This window comes from Amphibalanus amphitrite, unplaced genomic scaffold (assembly GCF_019059575.1).
Source record: "Amphibalanus amphitrite isolate SeventyFive unplaced genomic scaffold, NRLGWU_Aamphi_draft 001063F_arrow, whole genome shotgun sequence".
Classification (NCBI taxonomy): domain Eukaryota; kingdom Metazoa; phylum Arthropoda; class Thecostraca; order Balanomorpha; family Balanidae; genus Amphibalanus; species Amphibalanus amphitrite.
Window position 1 is genome coordinate 90,854 of NW_024882557.1, and position 23,403 is coordinate 114,256.

Sequence of the window (23,403 nt, forward strand, 5' to 3'; positions counted from 1 at the left end):
AGGTATTATATGAAACTTTATGCGGAGACCAGGCAGTCGCTGAAAAGTTGAAGTTTACTTAGTACAATTGTTGAATAAATAAACATTACATGAAATGCCCATGTGACTACCGTCACTTATCGCAGATATGCGATGCGATTGCCTCGATTGCCGCAGATGTGCGAGATGTTTGGCGCGCTGGCTCAGTAGCAACCCTAACCAGCACCATCTAACATAACCTATAAAGTTATCTTCTTTCTATGCTAGGTATATTAGGCTTGCTACGCAACATAGGTGAAAGTAGGCTTTAGTTTATAGGTAAGGTTAGGTTAGAAAGTTTGAGTTAGAAATGGACTAGACCAGACGGGATTTGAACCCACCATCTCGCCACGGAGTTCAACGCCTAGTATCGTACACCATCATCCTGTTTGACCGAGCCGGTGAAACACCACCAAAACAATCAGCCGATGAAAACAAAAATGGTAATGTAACACGCTGATATTAAATATCAATTTGCCCTTTCTAAAACACATGTTTCAAACAATTCCGAACATTTGAGCGACATCGAAAATAGAAAATCGGGCCATCAAAAAGCCGCAAGCGGCGTTGTTTTCAACTTGTTAACGGCTACCTAGAATTTATGACGCTTCAATCTGACACACGAAGTAATAGCGAATACCACAGTTGTGACCAAACCAACTACCCCGTTGCGTATTATGGTTGATCATTGTGCAACAATGACTTTCATCACAATTATCAATGCCGTCGTAAAAGTTGCTATAGTTGAACGCCGATCCGTCCGTCCAGACCCATGGTGCCGAGGGAGAAGTCCTGTCCAATCCCAGCCAGGCGTAATAGCCCTGGAGAAGATCCTCAGCGATGAAGGTGTTCAGGTCCTGGCCATGAATCGAGATGATGGTGGAGCCGGGCAAAGTGATTGGACACCTATTTACAGCGTCTTGCCAACTGTGTTGAACATCCGACCTCCAGTAGCACGTGTCCCGGAACTGCTTCCATTCGGAGGAGGGACACGTGGCCAAGACGGCGGTGACGATGGCGGCCGACAGGGCTAAATGTAGAGTCCATCCCATTGTTGTTGGTTTGGGTGAAACTCAATGGGACCTGGAAAATGGATTATGTGAAATAGACTCAATGAAATTATTAAAGATGTTCAGTGCCTACGATTATACTGAAATGGCCTAGTTAAACATAAGCTTAGTTTGCTTTTAGATTGATTACATCAATGTAAGCAAAATATGAATAAAACTAATATTAACCCGCGCCCGGCTGGGGGTCCTGGATTTCCACGCCCTGCTGGGGGGGGGGGGGTGTTTGAACACCCCCCCTTCTAACTCGGCTCCTGGGCCACGTAGCGATACGCGGAAGGCGGCGTTCGAAAGAGCGTCAAAAATAATGACGAAATCACTTCGGTCAATTTTTTGGTCAGGTCAAAGGTCAGGTCACCAGAGGTCATTGAAGGCAAAATTTCGCCGATTTCCAGGTCGAATGTCGAAAATTTCCAAGAAGCCAACGCATAACTCGGGAACCAATAGAGCTACAGCGCCGCGGAAAAGCGCATTCGATAGCCCTATTGACGCCCTTTCTGAGTAATTCTCTCAGATTTGACCTAACGTCAACGGTTTTGCCTGCAGGGGGCAAAAACTGCAAAAATAGCCGATTTTTTCGGAAACAGTTTTTCTGCAATAACTTTTGACCCATGCCTTGTACGAGCTTACTTTTACCGGCATCGTGTTCCTCTCGTCAAGACGCATCGAATGAACTATAACTTGACCTTGAAAGGTCAAATTGAAAATTTGACCTCAGGTCAAGGTCATGACCTGACCGGAAAGGGTCATGTTGCATATCAGTCGATCCGTATCGTCGAGCTGAACACATCTAAGGTGTTTTCATCGTTCTAGCATGCCTCTATCAAAAGTTATTTGCGAAAAACTGTTAGATACCATTCGTGACCTAAGATGACCTCAGGGCATAAACAGGGGTCACGGACACCATTTTCATGTTCAGTGTGTCTAAACCACTTGCAATTCAGTGTTTGGGAGTTTTTATAATGTCTTTCGTCCAAAGGAGACGCATTTCAATTTTCTCCCATTGACTTATAATGGGGAGGTGGCAAAATTGACCTGACCTTAGGTCATCGATATCAAAATTCTGAGATATACATTTTGTACATGCTATTGCTCTTAGCAATCGCTGAAAGTTTCAAAGCGATCAGTCACTCGGTGTAGCTATGACAGACATTGAAACTTTTTATGAGGTGAGGTCACTTCAAGTGACCTGGTGACCTGACCTTGAATGACCTTGGTCTGAAATTTTCACAACATGTGTAGAATTGATGCATGATAAGGTGTACCAAAAACGGCGGCGCGCAGGGCGCGGGTTAAAATGACAGTACTAAGAGAATTGACCAAAAAAAATGAAGGGAAGGCAGCATTGACGAGACAAGGGTAGAATATAAATGGCATGCAATGCTTGCAGAAAGCGTAAAAATGGCGTCACGTAGCGGCACCAAGTTTGGCATACTTTCCCAGGCATGCCAGGGAACCCATCGGCAAGTTCCCTGGAAATTTCAGGTCTCAGTCATTTGAGGTCAGATCACCAGGTCACAAAAACCGGTACATACAAGGTCAGGATAGCATTGGACTTGCTAAGCGGCAACGGAATGACAAAGTTTTTTTTTTTTGTTAATAGCGTAAGCGCCGTGGCACGGCCATCGTCATTTATCATTTATCGTCACGGCTATCGTCCTTTAGGAAATAGTAACGAGCCATTTTCTTACCACCAATGCTCCTAAGGTGAATAGCTGACGTCGAGCTTCTGAAGTGGTTCAAACAATGTGAGATGAGGCATTTATAGTGTTTAGGCACTCGTTATCAACACACGCCTGGGAAAACAAGGTGCGCTATTCACAGCCCATGTGGCCTCGCTTTACCCGAAGGGGCAATATTGGGCATTGCCGGACCGCAGGTGGTTTGAAAAACACAAAAAACTCATACACAAACACCACTAAGCCAAAAAAGGAAAATAAAGAAAATACTTAAATGGTGACGTAACATTCCTTGGTACCTGAACCCTTCAAATCATCGTCATTGATTTGCCCCGAGTGACAAGTCTGACATCAATGCTACGCCGCGCCCCTCTTTACTCAGCAGCAGCGCCACCCGCAGGTCGTGTGCCACCTGCAGCTGTGTAGCGCACACAGATGTTGCGGTTTATATGTATAGGCATAGGTGTCGCAACTATAGCGAGACGTGCAGTGCAAATGGTAGCAGACAGTAGTAGTTTCCCCTACCAAAGTGGTGGTTTTCTACCACAGACGCTGATCGAGGTCGGAAATTCCAAATGCGTGTGTGCTACCTGCAAACGTTGTGCCTCCTAGAGTCCTCTCTTCAACAGCCTACACTTAAAGGGACCCTCCTAACTTAAAAAGTTAATGAATTGGCAGTAACTTAGCGTGGTTCAAAATGAGCAAAAATGACTATCTACCAAATTTCACCGAACGATATTCACCGTTTTTTTTTTTTTAGACGCAATACTTTTATTTTTGTTCATTTCATGTACCTAATGCCTACACTCAGGGCAAAGAACATTTGCATGATGACTCAGCAGCAGGGTCTGCTGAGGGTACATCCGTATCGGGGGGGGGGGGAATCGGACACACTGTGCCCATCCCCCCCATCGAAAGCTCCTGGCTACGCCACGGACTTCACGTCGGCATGACTCTAGAAGCCGAGATACATCTGTTCCTTTCCCACACAGTCAAGGGCGGCGCCACCGTGGGGGCAGTGGGGGCAGACTGCCCCCACTGGCAGGAGGCCGTGGGGGCAAGACTATGTTTTTGCCCCCACAAAATTTGGCTGATGTTGAAATGGGAATAGAAGACCGGTGCAACATTCATGATAGGCGGTTATAATAGTACGCCTGTTTTTGACGATCCCCGTATCAAGTGCATCAGCAGAACGTTCGTTCTCAGACCGTCTGTCACATATCTCCTACTCCCACTCATTCTCCTCCTCATTTTCATTCACCAGAAGGCTGCCATCGAGCTTGAGCTCGAGGAGGTTGAGAGGCAGCTTGTCAAAATCGGCCAGAGAAGAGTTCACCCTCTTTTGGGAACCCTCAGACTGAGACTGAGCTCAGGGGGTATGACAAAATGTGATAGGTAGGTAATAGGTATGTATATCTGGGTTATCTGGAAATGTATGTGGATCGCCCTAATAGAGCTTATTCTGGTATCAATCGTGTGTGAGAGAATCGCATATATTCGCACTACGGTAAAAAAGAGAACTAGGTACTGATAACTGTTTTGAGGAATACACCATTTTACATCTCAACATAACGTTTTCACAGGTTTCTGTCTCGCAATTTAGTTTTATAGTTTTATTTGCTCGCGACCTTAAAGGAAATAGTTCACTTTTAGCATGGGGTTTTGAACTGAAATTGCAGTCTTGTAGCTTGCGCTGAGACTAGCACAAATCATAAGCTTTTACGGCCCAACGATCACCCTAAGCAAAAATATTCAATTTCCCGTTCCAAAAAGAGTGTCTTACGCAGGAATGTGGTGTCTTAGAAAGGAATGCAGTCACATCATCGTCAGCCAATCAGCATACTGCTTACAGCCAATGCAGCATGCTTAGGTTTGAACTACGCAATGTGATTGGTCAACGCGTAATAAGCTTCCGCGTCAAAACATCATTCTACATAGAATATAGGTCTTCCTATATTAAAATATAGAAAATAATTGTTCTTATAGAAAGGTTTTATTTTATTTTCTGATCATTTTGAGGATAAAAAATCATAAATCCATAGCAAAATACTAATTTCAGAAAAGTGAACTATTTCCTTTAACCTGCCCGGGCCCGGGGGTATTCCCAACCACCGCAGCCCGGGGTAACCCCCACACCTGTCTAACTCCGTACTTAAATAAGGAAATAAGGCAGCTATGGACACAAAAATGGTACCAAACGAAAGGTATCTACGATAAGATTTTATAACACCCAAAGTTTTTGACCTCAGGTCAATTTTCAAGGTCAAAAGTCAAGGTCCAAGGCAAAAACCGGCACTTTTTAGCCCTCGCCGGCCGAGGGGGGGGGGCGGGTGCCGCCCCCCCCATAGGGTTTTTTCGCGATAGCTCCGAACACACTGGCGATAGAGAGCTGAAACTTGGCATACCTGACCTTTTATCCAAGCCGCATCTTTTGACACCAACCGCATTTTTGGGTCAGGTCAGGTCACTGACCTATGACGTCATAAGTGAACCTCTGCACGGTCTTCAGATGTCGCAACTTCGCAACGCCCTCACTGCCAGAGGAGATGTCACAGGGAAATGAAACTTGCAGGATCTAGTATCCATTATGAGTCTCACAACTTGTATATCTCGGATTTTTCCTAAAGGTCATATGAGGTCAGGTCATTTTCGTGACCTCACCATTATAAGTCAATGGGGAAAAATTCAAACTGCTATTCTGGCGCCGGGAACGATCTCCAACTATCTCAAGCACACAGAATCGTGATTTGATGCACTCTTTGCAAGGTTAGATGCGTCACTTTTGCAATGTTGACCTTCCGTGACGTCATTTATGACGTCATCAAGGTCATATTAGTTTTTCGTCAATAACTCCCGATCAAATTGAGCTAGCGAGTCGGGAAAGCCACCAATGGACTCAGGAAGACCTGCCGAATCGAATGATATGCGACATGACCTCTTTCGACCAACTTCGTGACCTGGGGGTGCTGACCTGACCTTGACCTGAGGTCAACACCCCAAGTTGACCTGACCCGGACAAAAAGTATATCATTCGACGCGCCTGATCAAGGCGAACACGATGCTGCCAAAATCGCGGCTCTGCGGCCGTTTTTTGCGAAGTTATTCACCAAAAACTGAACCGTACCCTGGGGCACTTGACCTGACCTCAGAGGTCACCGGTTGACCTAGGACCTTAAAATCGGGTACCAATCTCTGCGTCTCGTAACGGCGCACACGCTCGTTTTTTCCGCGACGCGCTAGCTCCATCAGGGGCGAAACGGCGAGGGGGGGGGGTCGTACCCGCCCCCCCCCCCCTCGGCCGGCGCGTATGTAGAAAACCAATAGGTCCGGCGAGGGTTAGTGGTCTCAAAGTACGTGTTCCAGAGGACGACATGGTGCATAAAACCGGCTAAAATGGATGTTAAACGAAAGAAGAGAGTCTGGGGATTCCGATGACGTGCAGTGCATAACATTCAAATTCAAGGTCACGGTCGTGATCAAAATTGACCACAAACTTTGCACTTTTTCTTATACCTTGTATACTAAATTCAGAGATGTTTTGAAATGTTTTGAAGCTTAGCGGGCCCCTATTTGTGCTTTAGCTTACAATACAAGGCTGCTACAAGGTCAAAGTCACAAGAGAGTATCCTTGCTAGAGGCTATTTCACTTATTTAAGTCAGGCATAATACCTAATTAAGACATGTTTTGCCATCCTGAGGCTCTAAATTAATGCTTAGAGCAAAATGGATGCCAGAATCGTGATCCGCGGCTACGAAATCATCACTAACAACCTTTCATGTGTCAAAGTCAACCAGACGTCATTCGAGGTCACGTGATGTCAACATAAAACTTGACCTTTTTTTCCAAACAATATATATGTCATTCGACGCGTCTCGACGAGACGAATGCGAAGGTACCTACCGCTGCCGTAGCTCTACGACTATTTTTGTTGACGTTATTTGCGAAAAAAAACTAAAGCCTTAGCTCGGGGTCGTTGACCTGATCTCTGACCTCAGGTCACCAAAGTTACTTACGTATTTTTTCTAGGTCAAATGCTACACAACGGTGCTCGTTATTTGTCTTTAACTCTAAAACTCTATTTTGGCAGCTGGTTGAAGTTCACGTCTGTGACGCCGAAGTTTGCCGTGCAGGAGTCTAGAAAAAAATCGGCCTTGAGACGTTATTAAGAAGGCTAGGTCCAATTTGTTTTGCTTCAAAAGATTTCAAATTAATGGGGGATAAGGTACAGCAAGTTTCGTATTTTTACTCCTAAGCGTTCATGTGGTATCGCAAATATTCGCCAGGGGAGGCGAAAAACGCCCCTCCCCCCGTTCCGGACCCGGGAGGGTTAATGCAAGGCCGGGTTAATGCTTAAGCTCAATACGTATGCATGAAACCTGAAACCATGATAATTTCTAATTGGCAACATCTAGGGGCAAGGAGCTCATGGATTTTGCAGATCGAGTTATCAGACAACAGTCGGGTCACCTGAAGCTTGCCCCCACTGGCGAAAATTCGTGGCGCCGCCACTGCACACAGTATGCCAGTGCACAGTGCATAGCCTCGTTTCGCCTAGGTCACGTGACAAGGCGTTTTGCAAAGCGAGGTCACCGCTGGAGAACATTGGCATCTGTTTCCGAGCCGTATTGATAACGTTCCACATAGGTCCTTAAATATCACTCTGACAAATAATGTGTCAAACACTTCCGGAACTGGACGCACGCTGTCTTGCTGCAATACGAATTGTTGCAATGCAATATACATACCAAATTTTAGATCGATACCTCCTTTTTTGGCCAAGTTATAGCAAAAAAAAAAACTGTTCAAAATTGAGGACGTCAAATTTTCGAACTCAATTTTTTAGCAATTTTAGACCACGTAGCGCAAAACAAAGACCACCATTGAACTCCCCGTGACGAGCTGCATCGAATCGATACCCATTTTATGCAAAAATATCAACTTTCCTAATTTGACCTGACCTTGACCTGACCTTGACCTGACCTTCACCAAAACATAATCTCAACTGACCCCAAGGGCTGCCTGTCCCACATAATCGCATTTGGCATATAAAATGGACCATAAAACATCACATGATATTTCTATATTGGGGCATTCCACGTCAAATCAAACACCGAAATCCGTCACCCCCTTCGATTTTTCTGAAAATTTGTAGGCAGACTGGGCATGGTTCAAAACTGAGTTACGTATAATATTTTCGAAATTTGATAACGTATCGCTGAGATATAGGTCATCGAATATAGCGAAAAATGCCACACATCAAATTTTTAAATGGCTATAACTCTGGTTCCTTTTCTGGTATCAAAATGATATTAACAGGGTCTTATAGGCAATTGATAATGCTTTGATTTTTAATTATAAAATTCAATTGAAGTGACCTTGAAATGCATTTGACCTTGAATTAAAACAGAAAAATTTAAATAGCAAAAAGCACGTCACCTTCGATTTGGGTAATTTTTACATATTATGTCCGTCACAATGTTCCTAACGATCTGTGAAAAAATTGGAGTGGGCCTTTCATAACTTTCGCGGCAAACGCCGTTTTCATGCATCAACATCACGCAACCGCGCGTGACCTTGAAAGACAGAGTCAAGACATGCTTGCTTGTGTACACTTTCTGAAATGAATGATTGCTGATTAGTGATATCCCAAACTCTGCGAGAATGGAAATGCATAGTCATCGTAGTCAAGCATTCACGTTCCATAGTATAAGTGTCTCAGGCAAACGGTATTTTGCGGTGAATTTTGAGCCGTGTGGAAATGCATCATGAAGTAAATTCAACGAAAACATTATCACGCAACGATATCTTCACGTCTTTTGATCTTCACTATACGAAAGAACATACATTTTTCAGTATGTATGGGGAATTTCTAGTTAATCCAATAATAAATATGGCAGTTAGAGGCCTGCTAAGAGTAACATGTCGCCGGCTGAGGCGGGCTCGGCCGATGCGGGAAACGCAGCAATCACAATTTTGTGTTTACACGTTCATATTTCAATTGTTTACCAACCGATTTTCAAAACTCTTTCACCATAAGATTGCCTGTACATTTCTTAGTTTTCTCACAAAATTTGACGCGAATCGAACGTAATCAGCGGTAGGGAGCGCGATGTAAAGACGGAGCCGTTCCGTTCCGTCCCGGCACAGTCTACAATTCAGGCGGCGCGTAGCGGTCGGCGCCGGCTGCCGAGTCGCCGCGTTGCTGCGGCGACAGGATGTTCACTTTACACCGCTATTACTAGAACAGTTGTGAGCCGATTTTCTCATTGCTTGCACGATGAGATGTCCAATTCAATTCTTGACAGGTAGCCATAATTAATTTCGCATTAATCTTATGAGATATTGGCGAAAAACAGGAGGGGTGGGCGAAATTCGTTCTTCCCCCTCCACTGCGCGTGCTAACATACGTTTGCATATGTGCAATTTTCTTCAAAACTTATGAATGGCCCACTCTAATTTTTTCACAGGTTGTTAAGAATATGGTAGGCAATAAAATATATGAAAATGAGCCAAATCAAAGGTGACGTGTTTTTTGCTATTTCAATATTTGTGCTTAAGAACAGAGTTAAGCAAATTTCAAGGTCATATATTTAAGTAGGTGCAATTCTAAACAAATGCTTAAGAAATTACCTAAACAGTAAGGTTTATTTCATTCAAATCAAACAAGTACAACCAAAGTTATGGTCGTTCAAAAATATAAAGATGCAACAATTTGCAAAAATTTGATGCCCTATATTTAGAAGACCTGTGGTCAGATTGTGCAAAAAATATCAATGTAATGTCCGGGGCCACACAGGAACTCGCTCACAAATTTATAATGAAATCGCTGATGGTAAGGTGCAAAACAGCCGATTTTTGTTCGATTTGACGTGGAATTGTGACCCTCAGTGACCTGACCTCTGTGACCTGAACTGGTAGGTATCAGTGACCTCAAATAGCAAAATATGTGTTTGACGAGCATTTCCCCACCAATGACTTTCAAGGAAATGCATTTTACTCGATTTTATAAAGCATTTCTTGAAATACCCATAAACGGTTAAAACTCGACCTTTGACCTGACCTGTGACGTCATCGGTTTGAACTAGGCCAATGAAATTGGGTCACAAGGTAGATCCCTGATGGGGCTATCCAACGCCGTTTGCCGCTTGTCGCTATGTTGCGTGCCGCGTGGTTCTCGAGATCTTAGGGGGGGGGCAAAATGCCCCCCCTATCAGACCGCATTGCTCGGCAGACCCCATCAGGGCGCGGGTTAACCTTCCAGGCGGTGGGGGGTGCTTTTTTGCCCCCCTTTAGTTTTTTCGATATATCTCGAGAACCGCTGCGCCGATCGTCACCAAACTTTCAGTACCCTCCCGGGAGCAGCTAGCGCACATGGTGACCAAAATTTTTTCCAAAGGCTATGATAGGTTGGCCGCTAATGACGTCAGAGTGACGTCATTTTTGCCATTTTCGACCCAAAAAAAGGTTTCGCGGGAAGAGCTGTCAGGCCTACAGCTTTAGAGATACAGAAAAATGTTTTTGACATAAAAGGTGTGGAATTAAAAGGGCTACAAAACTGTTATTTGGGTTTTTCAAATTTTTGGGATTTTGACCCCCAAAAATAAAAAAAATAGATTTTTCAGATATAATAGCCAAAAAATCCAAAAAGTTTTTCGAATTTCGAAAAAAACCGGAATATATGTGATAGTCCCTACAGCTTTCTATCTACATACCAAATTTGAGATCGATACCTCTTTTTTTGGCCAAGTTATAGCGAAAAAACTGTTCAAAATTGATGACGTCAAATTTTCAAACTCAATATTTAGCAATTCCAGACCTTGTAGCGCAAAACAAAGACCATTATCAGACTCCCCGTGACGAGCTGCATCGAATCGATACCCATTTTATGCAAAAATATCAACTTTGAAATTTGACCTTTTTTGACCTGACCTTGACCTGACCTCCACCAGAAAGTGACCTCAACCGTACCTGATGGTCTTATAACCAACACAATTGAGTTGGAAATGAAAAACTGGCCATAAAACTTGCATCACATAACTTTAGTAAAGTTGGGCTCATGTGGTGACCCTTGGTGACCTTTGATGACCTGACCTGTGACCTGACCTGGTATGACCAGTGACCTCTTATAGCAACATATGTACTAGACAACTGACGCCTTATCGCTGATTTTCGACAAAATGCGTTTTACTCGGTGTTAAAGCGCTTTCCCTAGAAGCCCCGTGAGCGGTGAAACATTTTATCTTTGACCTGACCTGTGACGTCATCGGTGACCCCGAGGTCAATGAAATTTGGTTTCCCTCGACAAATTTAACAGGGTTATCGAACGCCGTTTGAATTTTCCGGATCCGTCCAGTAGTTTCGGAGATACGGGGGGGGGCAAAAAAATACCCCCCCCCCCCCACCGCGCGGAAGGTGGCTGGTAGGCCCATCGCCTGCCGGGTTAAAAGGGTACCGTGCAAAAGTCAGTTGGGACCCATCTTGCACGTGCGCACGTGCAGAGTGCCGCTTCCAGATCTCGAGAACGGCTGGGTCGATAGTGCTCAAATTTGGCACATCGCTAGAGACCGGTTAGTAGGGTGCCATGCACATTGCACAAGTCAGCTGAAGATACCCCCTCGAAATTTCGCACGTGCTAGGCTCACCCTCTCGCTCGCTCCGTTAGTCGCCCCAAAAGGCGTTATACTTGTAGATTAAGACACGGAATAGCCACAGTGTACTGTGGAGTTGTCTGCCTCCGTCAATACATGCATACATAGGAGGGGGGGGGGGGCTATGAAAAGCCCCCACACCCAGTAGGGGCGTGTTATACGCAGACCCCAGTGGGGCGCGGGTTAACCCTCGCCCGCACATGCCATTTTCCCATCCTAGAACGCACATGGGGGGGTTGCCACCCCCCCCACGCCATTTCGTTCCTGTTGGAGATAGAGCTTAGCGGCAAGACCAAAAAGATTCTTTGGGAAGAGACAAATCCAATAATACCCAGTTTTACCTTCTCAGGTCAGTCATTGACCTTCCAGGTCAGGTCAAACTAAAAAATGTTGCTGTTTTGGGTCACCGTTGGATATCAAGTGCGCTGCTCACCATATACCGATGACGATACCGTTTTCTGGTGCCAAGCCAGCTACAACCTCTTTGTCACACTACCCGACCAGGTTTTTGCTGCTGAGGTCATTTCAGGTCAAGTTAGGTCAAGGTCAGTTATATGTGTTTGTATGTCTGTGTGTGTCTGTGTGTATACTGATGTGTGCACCGATTGTTTATGTGTCCATATTACATGAAATCATGATCTGAGAAGCTTTTACCAAAAATGCAGTCAAAAAACTTCACAAAATTTAAATTCAGCTTGCCTAAGACGCAATTATCTTAGATGACCTAGGTTGACCTTGACCTTGACCTTGACATCTGCACATCGTCGAACAACATGTTCGATGATAGGTGGGAGGTAAGACTGGCAAAAAAGGCCGAAATCAAGGTGTCAAAAGCTAACAAGGCCCATAGCCCCATAGCCAACACAAGATGTTGAGAATTGGCCATTTGGGTCATGACATGACCTGAAAAACAAGGTCATATCTCCGAAACCAAAAACCACAGAAACTTGAAATTTTCAGTGGACATCAAGAAAGGATAGAGGAGCAGCTATACGAAAAATCAGCCTTCTAGCTCTAAAAATGTTGAGTGCAGAGCAGAAAGACTACCCGGGGGTGGCAACCCCCCCCCCCCCATGTGCGGGCGAGAGTTAACAGCACGTGCGCACGTGCAGGGGCCGATTCCAGATCTCGAGAACTGCTGAACCAATTGCTCTGAAATTTGATATGTACATGGCTAGGGACCGGTTAGTAGGCTGCTCTGGAAAAGTCAGTTGGGACCCATTTTGCACGTGCGCACGTGCAGAGTGTCGCTTCCAAATCTTGAGAACGGCTTGGCCGATTGCGCTCAAATTTGGCCCATTGCCAGGGATCGGTTAGTAGCTCAGGGTGCAATGCAAAAGTTACCTACCTCGCAATTTCACACATGCAAGGCCCACCCTCTCGCTTGCTCCGTTGGTCGCCCCCAAAGGCGTTTTCTGGCAAAAATGATGCCACTCCCACGTGGTGCTGCGTAAGAAATTAAGGACTGATAACTTGTACCTATTTAGATCGAAACAACACCACAGCCACAAAACTGTTCATATGTATTCATTCTTCTCCTTATAACACGTTGTCAGTTGTCACAAAAGAAAAAAAAACGAGTAAGCTGTCACCAAAGCACCTGCCTCAGGCCACCTCGGCCATTAAGCGGCTAGAAGTACGCTGGTGGTTACCTGCCGCCATAATTCATGATGCTTCTATCTGGCACATCAAGAACCATTTTGATCCATAACAATCCCACCCAGTCCAGTTCCCCTCGTTTCCATAGTTTATGGTAGCGCAGCACTCATCGCTACACTGCGGATTGCCTCCAAACCAGTTAGTGTAGTTGTACGCCGATCCGTCCGTCCAGGTCCATGACGACGATGAGAATGCATACCCGCTCAGGCCCAACCAGGCCCAGTCGCCGTTCAGAAGATCCTGAGCGATGAAGGCATCCAGTTCCGCGTCATGAATTGAAACCAGGTCCGAGCCAGGAAACCTGGCTGGGCATGCAAGTGAAGCTCCATGCCAGGTGGGAGTGAAATCCGACCTCCAGTAGCACATGTCGCGGAACTGCTTCCATTCGGAGGAGGGACACGTGGCCAAGACGGAGGTGACGATGGCGGCCGAAAGGGCCAGACGTAGAGGCCAGCCCATTGTCGCTGGCTCCGGTGAACCTCTCTGGAGCCTGTGGAATAGGTTATAAGTGATATCATAAAAAATTGAGTTTATTGCTAGTCAGTTTGTACTATGGTTCCGGTGGGACGGGACTTTCTTCGCCGCGCTTAAGACAAAAAAAAAAACGGAGCGTGTTAGGCGCGCCATGGATTTGTTGCACCTGTGCCGCCTTGATTAAATGTTGTTGGGGAAAAGTTTCTAAAGAAATATTGGAAACAGATTTGAGTTTTTGGGGCATAAGTGACTTATCATTTCGGAGTTCTCAACCAAAAATGGCATATGGCTAAACAAAAATCTTATAAAATCATGGGCTGACAATACGCACATACCGTAAACGACAAGGCTCCCAAAACCCTGTGAAATCAACTAGTTACCTTTGACTATAATTGGTTTATGTCCTGTATTTCACAATATCATGATTCAAATCTGGGTAATTTTTCAAAATTACTTCACGGATGTGACACAAAATTACGGGTGAATTTACGAGATTTACAAGAACTTGCAAATCGATAGCCAGGTGTGGCCAAATATGCCTCCCCGTCCCCCACCCCACCACCATCCCAACCCCCACCCCCCACCATGGCAAGGTTGGCTGAGACACCCACCCAATCAACGGTTAACCCGCGGGTTAACCTGGAATAAGTAAACCTTTTAAAACCTTTTCTTACCTCTAATGCTCCTTGCAGAAGAATGGCGGGCGCCAAGCCCCCAAAGTGTTTTGAGCGTTCCCGAACAGTGGGACAGAATATTTATCGTGATTTGTCGCTAGTTATCAGCATATGGATGGGAGAACAGGTGTTAGTATTCACAGATGATGTGACCGTCCCCTCACCTCACAGGCTTGTCAGATAGAAAGCTGCGCCCTGCTCACTGTTTAGGGAGGGAGCATGTTTTTCAGCCTCCAGCTCTATCTTTACCACAGCCTTTTAAATTTGAGCATACCCTATTGACATCATTTAGGCACTTTCCGTACAATTACGTGGCTCAGATATTTAAGGTCAGGTCACCAGCTCAATAACCGGCACAGGGTAAAATTGTGATAGTTCCTGAACTCAATTATAAAGTTTTAGGATTGCTTCCGCTGTGTGTTTGTAAAATCTGTTCAACACTGTTTTAGGCGTTTCGCTACGATACTTAGTATAGGAGATGATCTTGTGGGGATTCGTTAAACCTCGCGGGCATAACTTTTTGGGGTTGCAAGGGATTGCGTTTTCGCGAGGAATAGCTTTTTGGGATAGGAGCTCAAAACTTTCAGTGTCATTTTCCTCACCAATTCGACATCCTTTGAAATTGAAAATTAGGATTTAATCCCCATGATGGCATCAGCCATCACATGGGTGGATTTTCAGACCCTTGCAGAGTAAAATGCGACGTCAAAGACATGGATTTTTAATTGCTGGCAAATAAAGGCTTTTATTGGCTTGTATATGACCAAGCAATTTTTAGGTTTTTTTTGTAGACCTTAGGCCAAAGTTCAGATCAAAAACCCCCAACTTTATTAACTTTATTCGAACAAATATAGTCTCAAAGATAGGGCAGAGATACTAGTGCATTGATCTTGCCTATATGCGTCAAATGACATGTATTTTGCTTGGAGAAGATCACGTTTATGTTGACCTTATGTGACCTCGAATGACCTTAGGTCGACCTTGACACATGGACCCTTATTAGATAGCTGAATTCTTATGGCTAACTTAGCCCCAGCATGACTTGGGGGCTCGAAAGATCTCTTCTCCCGTTTTCTGCAACATATTCTAAACCACTGAACGTACTCGTATCCACGCGAAACTTGCATACCACTAACTGCATCAATTTCACACCTTGTGTCTATCTATACCTATCAATTATCAAAAGATCCTAGCTACCATAGGTCGGCCGGAAATGATGTTTGAGTGACGTCATATTCGGCCGATTTTGATTCAAAACAATTATTTATGGCAATCGTTCTCACTTCTCAATAGCTCATTTTTGAAGCTAGGTATGATCCAATTTCTTTGCATGGTAATAGGTACTCAAAACACATTGCGCTGTCAAACTGCTGCCTCAAATTGTTTAACTCACGTTTAACTGTTGACAATTGGGTAAATGATATGAATAAAATCTCAAAATAAGAATTCTTGACTTTTCCATAAAAGTGTTTGCCTTTTCGAAAAAAGGTATCTGATTCAGTGGCCTCAGGCCTGGCCCGGATGGTTCTATTCATTTCCGAGCACCTAGCGACCATCTGTGGAAGCTGTACTTCATATCGATATCGTCTCGGTGGTAAGGTGACGCCACGGTCCGTGCTGCTCCGTTAGGTTCCATAGAGACAGCGTGACTGCAATTTGAAATCTTACAAATACCTAACTACCAACCTTTTTTACAGAAACGAAATTCAAAATTTGACCTAATTTTACCTGACCGTGGCTTGAACTAGTCTTTCATTAGCTGAAAAGGGCTTCAAAAGAAGGCTCAGACGATGCTATTTTCGAGTTATGTGACCCTTATGGGCTCTGTCCGTGTGAATCCTTCCATTTAAAAGGTTCGGACTAAATTTATTAAAAACGAACCAAACCATGTTAAATGTTTACGTACAGTGATCCAGGTATTAAGTGGTTGGTTGCCAAATGCCAACATCACAATAATCGATCTGAGGCCTCTTGCACCAAAATACCTAGCTAGGTAGAATCGGCAAAATACCTACCTAGTAAAACTACCTACGGCGGTAACTTCTCTTGCACCATCCTACCTACCTACCTAGGTAAATTTGACAGCTCGCGTTTTTAGGATTTGTTTTGATTGGCTGTTTGGCGACGAATTATTTGTGGGCGCAAACAAATAGTAACTAAAGAAAACAATTAAATGGATATTGTTTTTATTGATATACATTTTGGTATTATGAAATCATTCTTCATTTACGTAAATACCGATAGAAGTTATTTTGATATTAAATTACTTGAACAAATAAGCTTCGTTTCCATGGCAACGAGTGAGTCTTCAACCTGGCTGTTCAGTGTTCTGCTACGGAGGTTTTTCGCTTTGGTACGGAGAAGCACCTCTGTGAACCTATGGAGCATTTGGTCAATTATTTTATTATTCACTGATAAAACATTGATTTATCATTGTCTAAACATTTTGTAATGCCTAGTTTACATAAAAGTACCCGTGGATTATCATGTATTGTGCCTATTGTTACTAATTGAATCATTTTACCTAAGCTTTTGCTAGTTATTTTGGAAGCCCGCGTTTACCGTCAAAACGTCAAAAATTCCTCCGCGAGTACTTCTTTCCGGCTTTCGGTGCAAGAGGGAAAACAGCCGGTCGGGCTTTAACAATTGGTAAGTTCTTATGCCGCTCGGTAGAATTTCTAGGTAAATTTTCACGGTAGCGTTTTTTGGTAGGTAGTTTGGTGCAAGAGAATCTAGGTATAATCTGAATTTACCTAGGTAGGTAGTTTGGTGCAAGAGGCCTCTGCATTGATGAATACGTCTAATGGCTGTTGAAAACCATTGCAGAAATGTGTACACGAACCCTCTTCTAATTTCTATTGAGTTATTTTTCAGGAGCGTCTCTGTCATTTAAAGTTATTACACCAAAAGCGCAAAGGCTAACCAACCACTCGCGGTTGGTTAGCCTGGTTAGCCTAACCAACCGCGGGTGGTGAAATACCCAAGCAACTGCCGGGCTTATTCTAAATGCCATCCATGTCAATGCAAGCATCATAAGCATATAGTTGTTTCACTGATGCTGCGTCATTTATTTAACCCGCGCGGGGCTGGGGGGAAATTTTACCCCCCCCCCCTCGCGAATTTTTGCAATATCTCAAAAGGATTTTTTGAGAAAATGACGTTTTAGTGACGTCATGTTCGCCATTTTCGTCTCAAAAACGGCAAAATTTCAAACGCCGCTAACATCTTCATTTTTAAGGGAATCAAGACGTAACAAAAAAGTGTATACGTGATTCTACTTTGTCTATCAAATGGCTACCTTGGCTTTTTTATTTTTTTTATTTTGGCCAATTTTTTTCTGCAAAAAAGCTGACTTTTTTGGGAAAATAATTATAAAATCCGAAATTTTGCGTGTATCGAAAAAAAACGGAATATATGCCAGAGAAGTGGTCCATGAAACTTGCAATTTGTACCCTTGACCTAACCTTGACCTTGACCTCAAACTTTAAATTAAGTACATGTTTTTAGTTGTTCGTGATGCGATCTTTCGATTGGCGTTTGCATTTTCCAAATCGGACCATTAGTTCGGGAGATAACAGGGGGGTAAAATTTACCCCCTCCCCAGCCCCGCGCGTTCGGCTGGAGAGTGGAGACCCCAGCCCCGCGCGGGTTAAGACAGTTCCTTAGGGAAAGTGATGAATGTTACTGTAAGCGCCTTGCGGGCGCTTGAGTTTTTATTTGCCCTTATTTTAGTGTTTTTATGTTTTGCGCCTTTTCGTTTCCATATCAAGATTTATTTGTGACTGTTTGGCGGGCGGGCGCTGCCGCAGCGGCGGCTGCGGCCAGGGAGCCGCCTCGTGATTGGCTGTGGATGCGGGCGCCACGTGATCCTCGTGATGACCCCGGGCGGTATCACGTGACCGGGCCGACCCGAGGCGCGCAGCTGCCGGGAGCGCGCAGTCTGCATACCTAGATGTCTTTTTACGCGTGTTCGGAGTGTTGTGCTGTCGTCGCGGGACGCGGAAGGAAGATAACCTCGGTAAGAAAAGATGTGCTGACATGTTGACATTTTGTAGCGCTCGCCTGCCTGAATTTATGTTCATGCTCATTTGTATTTGTTTACCTTTTATTTCCTCGGTTTGGTTTGGATGTTAAAGTGTATGTTTGTTTATTTTTTCTTCCAGTCCAGAAACCGTTTCGTTTGCCTCTAATAAACAAAAAGAGCAACGAGCGCGTTTCCGAGATAAACTTCGGACCTGCGGCGGCAACAGTTACCAATACAATACAAGGCCAATACAACGACATTCAAATATTGTATTCGGACGTTGATACCTAGTACCCAGGGTTGTGCTTGACTCATGAGTCGAGTCAGAAATTTGACTCAACTCTGACTCAAATGAGTCAGATTTGAGTCGAGTCAGATAAAATGTTGAGCTGTTGAGTTGAGTCAGAGTTGAGTCGGGCAAAAATATTAAGGTGTTGAGTTGAGTCAGAGTTGAGCCAGTAAAATAACTTTTGACATTAAGTTGAGTCAAAAACATTTAGGAACATGAGTCGGCTGACTCAACTTTCTAGAAACAATATACATATGTACAGGGTCTTTTATAATGAATGTTACTTTTGAACATTTAGTTAGGAGCTCTTAATTTATCACTTCCGCGTGAATTTTATATGCATATTGTTGCAAATTGATTAGGGTTTTGTTCCAAAAAATAAAAAATTCACAACGCCAATTTTCTTTCACGCAAAAGTAGAGTATGTCGACACCACCAAAACGCATTACGGATTACGGTCGACGGACAAGTCTTCAGCCATTGGCTCTCCACTGGGTCAACACTGAACGGGGTGGCTTACCTCAGGCTGCTCAAGGAATGCTTCTGCCTCAGGTCAGGGACAAGGTTCAAAGAGACGGCCTGTGGTTCCAGCAGGATGGTGCCACAGTGCACACCACGGCAGCTGTTGCGCCAGTGGCTGATCGAAAATTTCGAAGAGCGCGTTATCAGCCGCCTCACCGAGCGACCATGGCCACCACGGAGTCCTGACCTCTCCCCGATGGACTACTGGCTTTGGGGAGTCGCATTGGCTGATCTGAGACAAAACCCTCCTGCAGCCATCCACTGCGAACCACAGTGGAAGGGTTTGCTGGAAGCCTGGACCCAGACGTTGTGAGGCGCGGGGTGCGACACCTTCATCAGAGGGCCGAAACGTGTGCCTTAATTAAGGGCGATCAGTGGAAAAATCCTGAGGAGTATTAAAATGAAAGCTGTGTGTGCAAAAACGCTAATGTGTTTCTGTTTCATGTGATGGTACATATTACATGAGGAACATATATGTCCTGAGAAATAGCTCTTTCAAAAGTAACATTCATTATGAAAGACCCTGTATATATATATATATATATATATATATATATATATATATATATATATATATATATATATATATATATATATATATATATATATATATATATATATATATATATATATATATATATAAGCTTTTCATTCTCCCCCCGCTTAACAACTTAGGCCTGGCCCTGCTGCCAGATTTTTTTTCACCCCCCCCCCTGCTCAACAACTTTTTTACCTTAGTCAATTTTGAGTCAACACACTTGACTTAACAAAAAATTTGAGTCAAGTTTGAGTCAACTCATATTTTTATTGAGCCGCTTGAGTCATGAGTCGAGTCAAGGGAAAAAAATCAGCTCCTTGTTTGAGTCAGAGTTGAGTCAGGGCTTTCTGAAGTTGAATGATGAGTCGAGTCGGCAATTTTTTTTAAGTCGAGCACAACCCTGCTAATACCTACTCAATTATTTATGAATAAAATCGCACAGCAATTTGATTTAGTGACAGCATTCACCAAACCTATGCCTTAAACTGACAAACAAAGTTGAAACGATCATCGCTACAGCCGAACCCTTTCCAGGCGATGGTAAGATAGTTCATAATTGCACAGCACTCACCCTTAAAACAATCAGGGTCGCCCCCAAACCACAGACTATAGTCGAACGGTGACCCGTCCGTCCAGACCCAGGGAGCGTACTCATCAGCTCGACGCAGCCCCAACCAAGCAGGTTCATGGTCAAGCAGGTCATCAGCAAGAAACATGTGCAGTTCCAGGTCATGAATCGATACCAGCTCCGAGCCGGCGAACATTGACGAACAAGCTTCCTTCGCCTCTTCCCATGTCTGTGTGAAATTGGAACGCCAGTAGCACATGTCCCGGAACTGCTTCCATTCGGAGGAGGGACACGTGGCCAAGACGGCGGTGATGATGGCGGCAGCCAGCAGGGCCGGCCTCAAACTCCGGGACATGGTAGATCGAACTAAGAATAGTGGAAAGCCGATGCCCACAGACAAAATATGCGATATGTTGGTGGTCTGCGAAACATGGGAGGTTAGGATTAGCCTCTTCGCACGATACATATTTTGCATTCTGTATTATCGCTCTGCAAAGCGAAATGCAACACGCCTGACAAATATAAACAGACGCAGGTGACATGCAACGTCTAAGAAAATTCGGAATGTGTCCAATACAAACGTCTGTGAACTGAAGTTTGAAGTGATTTCACACGAGTGACTTTAGCACAAAGCTTGATAGAATTAGCTGAAAAAATTTCCTGCCGGAAAAACATCAAAACGGATTTTGTTGCACAGTAAAAATGATGAAAAACATAAAATAGGCATTAGGACTAAATCGCAATCACTATGTCCAAGATCCTAACGCAACTCATCACCTGAAACATCTCTCTACTCACTTGCAAACGACCTTAAGGCCTGGCGAGAAGTACGCTGTCAGCTCAGCACTAGTCAGCGTGGGTCACGGCTGCTATTCAACATGGCTGCTATCAGGCGCCTGTGATAACATATGTCGATGTTCGCAAGTGAATTTGGACAGACAGCACACCTGCTGTCGTTTTCCGGTTTCGGAAGAGGCTGTGGCGCCACTCCTGACGTTTTTATTTCGCAGTTGTTCAGCACTGAAAGAGGGTAGCTAAAATATGACATATCTGGACTTTTATTCTGACCTTTTTGACAACTAGCTCATCATGCAAAGATATAAACAGGCCAAAAAACGTGGCTCGTTCCAAGCACTCGCAGTATCGGAGGTTTTCGGAGGGAAAAGGAAACTATCAGAAAGTAGAAATATCCGGGCTTTACAACTTATGCAGGTCAATAAGGTTCAACAGAGGTCAGTGCCTTCGGTCATGTCATTTCGAATTACACCTAACTCAATGGGGAAAGACGGCAACTGCGTATTTTGCGTTTTTATTAGTTACCAGAATTCATAACCACTCGGGCGTCAAACTGTCCTACCTATCGAGACCCGTGATCAGCTGTTCTTGAAAATTGAGACGGGACATCAAGCGCCTGTGATCAAGTAATCAAGTAGGTGTGGTCGACTGGTTAGTGTACCGGAAGATGTCTTAGATGTGTATTTTACTTTGTGGTTTCACTTCTATCCGGTTTTACTGCAGTGTTTTATCCAGATGTGTTTTCGCATGTATACGACGTGGTCACCACAAAACCCATGTAATGGAGGGACCTAATAAAGTTGTATTGTATTGTATTGTATTGGACAAATAGTGTCGCTGACGTATCGTGAATGGACTGAGTGTGTGAAACTGGTGACAAGAAGGTATTTAGTATTCTTAGAGATTTGCCTTTTCCAAGCTATGCTCAATCATGAATATAAATATTGCTCCATTTCTGCAACTACCTTGTATTTAGTGATCTCTTGATTGATCTAAAAGTGATGACGCATTCTTTGGCAAATATATTTCTCGCATGAGAAGATGTCTTGGCGAATGTTTCATCTGAGATAGTACTTGAAGTCATTTACCACGCCTCAAGCTGACACATAAAGAGACGGTAATGTCCACTGCAGCTCCACCCTGTCCACTCCCCCCTGCTGCCGTAAATGACAGCGCAGCCCTCGCCGCTCCAGTCTGGATCTCCGCCGTGCCAGTTGGTAAAGTTGGTCGGTGACCCGTCGGTCCAGACCCAAGGGGCCGAGTCACCGGCTCGACGCAGTCCCAGCCAGGCACGGTAACCACCAAGCAGTTCCTCAGCAATGAATGCATTCTGCTCCAAGTCGTGAATTGAGACCAGATCCGAACCGGGAAACATTTGCTGACAAAAGTTTTCTGAATCCTCCCAGGTCACACTGAAATTGGAATGCCAGTAGCACATGTCCCGGAACTGCTTCCATTCGGAGGAGGGGCACGTGGCCAAGGCGGCGGTGATGATGGCGGCAGCCAGCAGGACCGGCCTCAAACTCCGGGACATGGTCGATCGAACGACGGATGGTCGAATGCCGATGACACAGGCGAAACGTGCGAGACGTTGGTGGTCTGTGAAACATGATAACTTCGGTTAAGGTTGAGGTCGGTTAAGGTCAGGTCATGTCAACCAGTAAGGGCCGGGTATTCGTAGTAGGTATAAACCGCCTCTGACGGCTTCGTAACATGTTACGAAGGCACCAAAACTACTTCGTAAATGTTCAAATGGTTGCTAACTTCGAATTCAGCTCCAGAAAACAAGCCTTGAAACACGTAAAACTCGAAAACGTGAACCGAGGTCATCCAAGATCAATGACCTGACCTGGCCTTCCGGTGACCTTGACACCCACCATAATGCATGGGAGCAAACTCATACCCCATGTTTGAACGCTTGAAACCACGAAAAGGCTGCAAACGCGCGGCTATGGCGAGCCGACATACGCCGAATCGCGATTCCGGCCAAATATGGTCTCGAAAATTAGGTCACAGGTCAAAGGTCATTACTCATTAGGGTCAGGGTCATGAAATGTTCAGGGTTGGGGTCGGGTTGATTAACGCGAGGGTACTGAAAGTTTTTTTTTAGTCGGACCTCTCTCCAACGGGCTCGTGTCCCAATTATAGGAGAGAGCACCTGCTCCTCCCTCTGTCCTATTCACCACCCCCAGGCTACGGCTGAAGTGGGAGCCTACCCCACACCTGGTGACGCAGCCGGGGACGACGCCCGCGGAACGGGCGGAACCGGAACCGGTTTCGTTGCGATCAGCCGCTTTTTACGTGAGTTATTCGCAAAAAAAGACCTAAGGGGGGGGGGCGTTCGACCCCCCCCCCCGCTATACAGGCGAGGGTTAAAGCGATCTTTCAGTCTGTGTAGCTGAAGTGAGTATTGAAACTTTTTCTGATGTAAGGTCGCTGGACGTGAC

General features: G+C 44.7%; 3 long non-coding RNA genes across 3 annotated transcripts; all 3 read right to left on the reverse strand.

Annotated features, from left to right (window-relative positions):
• Positions 1-462: 462 nt before the first annotated feature.
• Positions 463-2,833, reverse strand: LOC122369693. The gene is made up of 2 exons (XR_006254449.1): positions 2,777-2,833; positions 463-1,101 (listed from the first exon to the last, which is right to left on the reverse strand). It is a non-coding gene; the product is annotated as an uncharacterized LOC122369693 (long non-coding RNA).
• A 10,086-nt stretch (positions 2,834-12,919) lies between these two features.
• LOC122369692 lies at positions 12,920-17,831 on the reverse strand. Its single transcript, XR_006254448.1, has 2 exons — positions 14,221-17,831; positions 12,920-13,562 (listed from the first exon to the last, which is right to left on the reverse strand). It is a non-coding gene; the product is annotated as an uncharacterized LOC122369692 (long non-coding RNA).
• Positions 17,832-18,499: 668 nt separating this feature from the next.
• On the reverse strand, positions 18,500-21,018 carry LOC122369694. The gene is made up of 3 exons (XR_006254450.1): positions 20,960-21,018; positions 20,004-20,582; positions 18,500-18,531 (listed from the first exon to the last, which is right to left on the reverse strand). It is a non-coding gene; the product is annotated as an uncharacterized LOC122369694 (long non-coding RNA).
• Positions 21,019-23,403: the final 2,385 nt, after the last annotated feature.